Source organism: Choloepus didactylus, chromosome 17 (assembly GCF_015220235.1).
Source record: "Choloepus didactylus isolate mChoDid1 chromosome 17, mChoDid1.pri, whole genome shotgun sequence".
Classification (NCBI taxonomy): Eukaryota; Metazoa; Chordata; class Mammalia; order Pilosa; family Megalonychidae; genus Choloepus; species Choloepus didactylus.
In genome coordinates this window covers 35774772-35782924 of record NC_051323.1, presented here as the reverse complement: position 1 = coordinate 35782924, position 8153 = coordinate 35774772, and the positions used below count along the sequence as shown (strand labels likewise).

The window sequence follows — 8153 nt, the reverse complement described above, 5'->3', positions numbered from 1 at the left end:
ACCCTTACATCTATGGTCAATTGATTTTTTTTTAGATGAATTAATTCATTTTATTGGATTTAAACTACATTCATATTTTTTTTTGTTTTAACACTTTTGACTATAGATAAAGTGAAAAGATGGATTTTTGATCATTCAGTAGTGAAATGACTCTTTTTATAAGCCCCAATTCAAAGTCAAGCATTTCTGCCACTGATGAAGACAAGATAAAAATGACAAAACAATCATGAATAGCACCAGGCCAAAATTAATTTGATTAGGTAAGGAAAAGTTTACTTAAGCAATATTTATTAAATGTAAATATAATTTCTGCCTGCAAAGTGAGCATTAGGTTTTTTGGAATAAACATTAAGCTTTTTAAAAACTGCCATGGGTTCATAGGCACGAAGTTCAAATTTTCATACTATAGCACAAATAACCATGATTTTTAGAAGAGGTTTTCTCATCATTGTTACAGTGGAAGATTCAAATTATCTTAAAAGTTAGTACAGGGGCGATGGCTCGGCAAGATGGCGGCATAGAGAGGAGTGGAAGCTAAGTAGTCCCCCTGGAACAACTACAAAAATCCAGAAACAACTAGTAAATAATCCAGAATAACTGCGGGGGGACAAACGAGACCATCCATTCATCATACACCAACCTGAATTGGGAGGAATGCCCGAGAACACAGCATAAAATCTGTAAGTAAAACCTGCGGAACCAGGTCGGGAGACCCCCTCCCCCATAGCCCGAGCTGCGGAGCCGCGTGGTGCCACAGAGAAGCTCTCTCCCAGCAAGCGAATACAGCTCAGCTGAGCTCCAACTGGGGTTTTAAGTAGCGAGTGTGAACTGCTCACTACAGGTATGCAGCCCCAAAAAACAGACAGAGGCTTTGGGTGACGACTGACCTGGGAGAGCTGGAGGGTCGCCTTGGACTGGGTCTGAAGGGGACTATCTGTTTCTCTTTTGGCTCAGTGGAGAAAGCCCCAGTCATTTTCAGTTTCCAGGGCTGTGACTCTGGGAAGGGTGGAGACACCACAAGCAGAGAGTGAGACCATTGAAATGCTAATGACCTCCACCTGAGGGGTCTGTCTTCTCTAGGAGGAAAGGGGTGGGGCCCTTTCCATTCAGAACCAGACCCCAGAGCCTGGGGGAACACGGCCATACCTCCTCACACCAGTCAAGAATTATAGGCTAACAGGCGTCACCTGCTGGGCAGAAAAGCACAGTGACCTGAGGCATCAAAGGGTGGAGCAATTTTCTAAGACACACCCTCAGGGAAACCAGATACTGAATATTTCTTCCCTCTGGGACTTGAGCCTGTTCTGGTCTGGGAAAACCTGATTTGGATAACCAAGGAAACCATGCCTAGACAACAGAAAATTACAACCTACACTACGAAAAACAAAGTTATGGCCCAGTCAAAGGAACAAACGTACACTTCAGCTGAGATACAGGAATTTAAACAACTAATGCTAAATCAATTCAAAAAGTTTAGAGAAGATATTGCAAAAGAGATAGAGGCTGTAAAGGAAGCACTGGACATGTATACGGCAGAAATCAAAAGTTCAAAAAACCTACTAGTAGAATCTATGGAAATGAAAGGCACAACACAAGAGATGAAAGACACAATGGAAACATACAACAGCAGATCTCAAGAGGCAGAAGAAAACACTCAGGAACTGGAGAACAAAACACCTGAAAGCCTACACGCAAAGGAGCAGACGGAGAAAAGAATGAAAAAATATGAGCAACGTCTCCGGGAACTCAAGGATGAAAGAAAGTACAATAATGTACGTATCATTGGTGTCCCAGAAGGAGAAGAGAAGGGAAAGGGGGCAGAAGCAATAATAGAGGAAATAATTAATGAAAATTTCCCGTCTCTTATGAAAGACATAAAATTACAGATCCAAGAAGCGCAGCGTACTCCAAACAGAAGAGATATGAATAGGCCTATGCCAAGACACTTAATAATCAGATTATCAAATGTCAAAGACAAAGAGAGAATCCTGAAAGCAGCAAGAGAAAAGCAATCCATTACATACAAAGGAAGCTTAATAAGACTATGTGCGGATCTCTCAGCAGAAACCATGGAGGCAAGAAGGAAGTGGTGTGATGTATTTAAGATACTGAAAGAGAACAACCACCAACCAAGAATCCTGTATCCAGCAAAGCTGTCCTTCAAATATGAGGGAGAGCTCAAAATATTTTCTGACAAACAGACAATGAGAGACTTTGTGAACAAGACACCTGCCCTACAGGAAATACTAACGGGAGCACTACAGGGTGATAGAAAACAGGAGTGTGTGGTTTGGAACACAATTTTGGGAGATGGTAGCACAACAATGTAAGTACACTGAACAAAGGTAACTATGAATACAGTTGAGAGAGGAAGATGGGGAGCATGTGAGACACCACAAGAAAGGAGGAAAGATAACGACTGGGACTGTGTAACTTGGTGAAATCTAGAGTATTCAACAATTGTGATAAAATGTACAAATATGTTCTTTTACGAGGGAGAACAAGCAAATGTTAACCTTGCAAGGTGTTAAAAATGGGGAGGCATTGGGGGAGGGATGCAATCAGCATAAACTAGAGACTGTAACTAATAGAATCATTGTATTATACTTCCTTTAATGTAACAAAGGTGATATACCAAGGTGAATGCAGATAAGGGGGGGGGGATAGGGGAGGCATGTTAGACACTTGACATTGGTGGTATTGTCTGATTCTTTATTCTACTTTGATTTAAGGTTATTTTTCCTTTTGCTGCTTCCTAGCTGTCATTTTCTTTTTTTCCTCTTTCTTTTGCCTCTCTACCTTCTTTGACTCTTCCTCCTGCCTTGTGGAAGTAATGTAGATGCTCTTATATAGATAGTGGTAAAGGTGGTGAACACATAAATGTATGACCATGCAGAAAACCATCGAGTATTTACTTGGGATGGAATGTATGGTGAGTGAACAAAACCATATTAAAAAAAAATGGGTCAATGACAAAACCTCGAGGGCAATATACTGAGTGAAATAAGCCAGACACATTAGGACAATTATTGCAGGGTCTCACTGATAGGAACTAATTACAATATGTAAACTCATAGACATGAAATATAAGGTACCAGGATATAGGACGAGGCTTAAGAATGGGGAGTGGTTGCTTAGTATGAGCAGAATGTTCAATTAGGATGAACTTAAATGTTTGGAAATGAACAGGGGTGTTGGTAGTAAGATGTGAGAATAACTAACAGCGCCAAATGGTGTGTGAATGAGGTGGAAAGGGGAAGCTCAGAGTCATATATGTCACCAGAAGGAAAGTTGGAGGTCAAAAGATGGAAATGTATAAAACTGAATCCTATGGTGGGCAATGTCCATGATCAACTGTACAAATACTAGAAATCACTGCATGAACCAGAACAAATGTATGACGATACAATTAGAAGTTAGTAATAGAGGGGCATATGGGAAAGAACTATATACCTATTACAAACTATATACTACAGTTAGTAGTATTTCAACATTTTTTCATAAACAGTAACAAATGTACTATATCAATACTAGGAGTCAAAAATTGAGGGGGGTTGGTTAGGGATAGGGGAGGATTAGAGTTTCCTTTTCTTTTTTTTTTCTTTTTTCATCTTTCACTTTATTTCTTGTCTGGAGTAATGAAAAGTTTCTAAAAATTGAACAAAAATTAAGTGTGATGGATGCACAGGTGTATGAGGGTACCCAGGGGCAAGTGATTGTACACTTTGGATCTTTGGATAATTGTATGGTATCTGAACAATCTCAATAAAAATGAAAAAAAAAAAAAAAAAAAAAAAAAAAAAAAAAAAAAAAGTTAGTACAGATGTGTTTTGTATGACTGCGTGGTATGTGAATATATCTCAATAAAATGAATTAAAAAAAAAAAGTTAGTACAGGCAGCACCCAACTTTTCAAAAGATTTAGGTTGAGTACTTAGTGAGAATGTTTTCATACAAGTGTATGGTGATTAGATATTAGATAAACATACTACAGAACCAATCAAGCAAAATATGTTTCTAAAGGAATAGAAACTTTCATTGTGGGATGTCAATACTTCTAATACAGGAATCAGGCACTGTTTTTCCTTTTTTCTATGTCTAAGGTCACTGAATGGTGCCAGTGGTGGGAGCTGAAAATTGCACAAAAGAGGTAACAGGGCCAGGGTTAAGGAAGGCATTACATAAAGCTAATTAATTAGTTTTGATAGTGTAGCACTGCATTGCAGGTTAACACTTCTCCTTTCCTTTAATCATAGAGATTAAAGATACCTACTTCCCTTTCCATTCAAACATCCAGTGCCTTTGAGGGGTGTAGTGATGGTATGTAGGAATGAAAAGGGAATTTTTCCTGCTTTTGTACTTGAGGTAAGCAAACAGCCCTTTATAATGGGGCAATATAAATAGATGTAAAGTTTCCATCCTAAGATACATTTTCTGTACACGCTTTCTTTTCTTCCCAAATGAAGATGTATACAGTTTTGTAGCACACAAATAAAGTATATTAGAAGGGGGAAAAAAAAAACAACTTTGGAAGCATGTGAATTTCACTAAGTAGAATCTCTCTAAGTAAAGAGCAGAATTCATGGGGTAGAAAAGAAGGGAGGAAAAATTGGAGAAGTTGGAAAAAAAAGAACCAGAGTGTTTAGTATTCATCACTACCGTTTTTTCATGGAAAACTTTAGGAGGGGGTTTCCAGGAAAAAAGAGAATGAGAAATTCTAAGCAGTATCATTTAGGAAAAAAGAGGAGTTCCCATGGTCTCTGTGCACTCTAGCTACAGAAACTAGCCTCAAGGAGTCACTGGCTGGGAACTGGGATAGATGAATTGGGAACTGCAATATAGTAAAGTTAGGAAGCATTTGGATAACAGTTCCTGGAAGCTGAAGTCCACTTTTTGATGGAACTAATAGAACATTCATGGTATTAGGACGGAGTTGGTCATAATGTCCTGCCACAGCACATTCTCACATTCAAAATAGGCCTTTTTAAATGTGGCTCTTTTCAATTCCTTCAACTTTGTATTATGGTGATTATCTGTACAGAGGGACAGATAATGTAATGTGAATGAAACAACTTCATTCACATTACACTTTCATTCACAACACTCAGTTTTTGGAGACCAACAGCTTTGTCCAATTATTTTAAAAGGTAATAGGCTAAAAGACAGATCACCCCCTCCCCTCCACCCCCAGAAAAAAAAAACAAATAAAATAAGCCATAAAGCCCAATCAAGAATGGCTTAATATTATTTGTTTTCTTCTTTGAACATCTTAAGTGCTTTATTAGAGCTACTAGCTCAGGGTTCCCACCACGTGCATCAATTTGTTATAGGCTTTAGATTCAAGCTGTTTAAGAGTATTTCGAGTATATTCAAAAGAACCTACATTCTCAAGATAATGTATTTTTTTAATATCTATGTTTTCGGTTCTCTGGCACAAGATATTCTGCACTTGGGTGCTTTCAGGCCTTGACCAAATAGCATGAATAGTAGAGAATGAGAAGTTTCCCTCTGCTAGATCTTCACAAAAGCTTTTGTTTTCACTATGTTCTTTGGAGTGCAGATTAGCATAATTATCCCTAATTTGAAAAAAGAGCCCAAATGTATTAAGTAGTGGCTTTAAATCTTTGTAATCAGAGAACAACTGCATGAGACCTACTGCTAATCCAAACAGTCCACCTGTCTTTTGGAGCACCATAGCTTTATATTCTTCTTCAGTGGGACAAGTGCAGTTATCTCTCCAGTAAATATCGAGGCCTTGGCCCTGGTGGAGTTCTAAAAGCTGACGTGTAAAAAGCTTCACTGCATCTGGGTGATTACGGTTAAGACTTTCTCTAAACCAAGGAAATATACATAGTTGGCAGAATTGATGACAGATGGAATTCCATACATGCTGTGTGCCACTGGAAAGTCATGTCGCAGTTTTGAGTAAACTTCAATATCATCGTGTAAACTGGCATTATGCAACATTTCTGTCACTTCAATGATAATCTGTAACTTGTCTTCTGGAACTTTCAGCCAATGATTAAATGCCTGTGAAAGTCTGGTTCTCACTTGTTTACCTGGTAACTGAAGTAGGTACTTGTAGGGTTCTAGAAGAATTCATTGAACCATTTGTTGAGTCTTCTCCATTGTTTTTAAACTTCAAAGCTGATCATCCGGGTGCCCCTCAGCCGCTCCCACTGCTATTCACAATTCAAGATGATACCATGACTTTCACCCTGCTGGTCGGGTAATACCAGAACCCAGTGTCAACTTCCCACTTTATAGTTCAGACCAAGGCCCTTCCTGGATACCACGTGTGTCCCTCCCCATACTTCACCACAGAATTCTTTGCCCTTCTTGGTGGCCAGCAACACTGCATTACTCCATGCAAGAAAAATGGCCAACTGATTTTTGACAAGGGTGCCAAGTCCACTCAATGGGAAAAGAATAGTCTTTGCAATAAATGGTGCCAGGAAAGCTGGATATCCACAGCAAAATGATGAAAGTGGACCCTACCTCCCTTACCATATATAAAAATTAATTCAGAATGGATCAGTGACCTATATATAAGAGCTAAAGCTATAAAACTTGTAGGAAAAAACAGGGAAATATCTACTGGACCTTTTATTAGACAATTGCTTCTTAGACTTTACACCAAAAGCACAACACAAAAGAAAAAATAAGTAAATTGGACTTTTGTCTATCAAAGAATGTCATCCAGAAAGCGAAAAGACAACTAACAGAATGGTAGGAAATCATAATGAACCATATATCTGATAAGGGTTTAATATCCAGGGCAAATAAAGAACTCCCCTAACTAAAAAATGAAATGATAAACAACCCAATTAAAAAAATGGAGAAAAGACTTGAATAAACATTTCTCCGAAGAAGATATACACATGACCAATAAGCATATGAAAAGGAGGTGGTCAACATAATTAGCCATTAGGGAAATGCAAATCAAAACCACAATGGACACCACTCCACACCCACTAGAATGGCTATTATTTTTAAAAAGTAGAAAATAACAAGTGCTGGCTAGGATGCAGAGAAATATGAACTCTAGTACATTGTTGGTGGGAATGTAAAATGGTGCAGCCACTGTGAAAACAGTCTGGGCAGTTCCTCAGAAAGTTAATATAGAACTACTATATTATTCAGAAATCCTACTTCTAAGTATAACAGAGATTTGTATACCAATGTTCATAGCAGCATTATTCACAATAACCAAAAGATGGAAGCAACCCATATGTCCAGCAAGAGAAGAATGGATAAACAAAAGGTGGTATATACATACAATGGAATATTATTCAGCCGTAAAGAGGAATGAAGTTCTGATACATGCTGCAACATGGATGAACTTTGAATGCATCATGTTGAGTGAAATGTCAGACACAAAATGACAGGTATTGTATAAGTCCACTTATATGAAATAGCTGGAATATGCAAATTTGTAGAGACAGAAAGTAGAGAACAGGCTACCACGGGTGAGGGGGTGGGTGGGATGTGGAGTTAATGCTTAATGGGTGCAGGCATTCTGTTTGGAGTGATTGAAAAGTTTTGGTAATGGATGGTGTTGAAGGTAGCACAACACTGTGACTGTGATTAATCCCACTGAATTGTATGATTGGGAGTTGTTGAGATGAGAAATTTTTTGTTGTATTTATGTTTCCACATTTACAAAAAAGGACAAAGTGACTTAAGAGACTACAATTAAACAATAGCTGATCCTGGACTGGATTTAATAATGGAGGCAAAAATGTCCAAAAGGACATTCCTGGAACAACTGAAAAACTTGGAATATAGACTGTATGTTTTATCTCAATGTTAAATTTCTTGTACATGATAACTGTACTTAATGTGGTTACATTAGTGAATATCCTTACTCTTAGGAAATATAAATGGGAATGTTAAGTGTTCAGGGAACACTATGTGTGCAATAAACTCTCAAATGTTTAGAAAATGGATGGGTAGATAGAATGATGTAACAAATGTGGCAAAATATTAAAAGTAAATCTAGGTATCTGGGTGGGGGTATATTGGAGTTCGCTATATTGGTTTTGTATTTTTTTTTAACCACTGTTCTGTACATTTGAAATTATTTTAAAGAAAAAATTAAAAAAGTTTAGATAGTAGAAGAAGCTTATATTTGGTAGAACCCAATCAATCAAT

The 8153-nt window shown here is 37.9% G+C and overlaps 1 pseudogene; it reads right to left on the bottom strand.

Annotated features, from left to right (window-relative positions):
* Positions 1-5243: 5243 nt before the first annotated feature.
* LOC119512606 lies at positions 5244-6128 on the bottom strand (annotated as a pseudogene).
* Positions 6129-8153: the final 2025 nt, after the last annotated feature.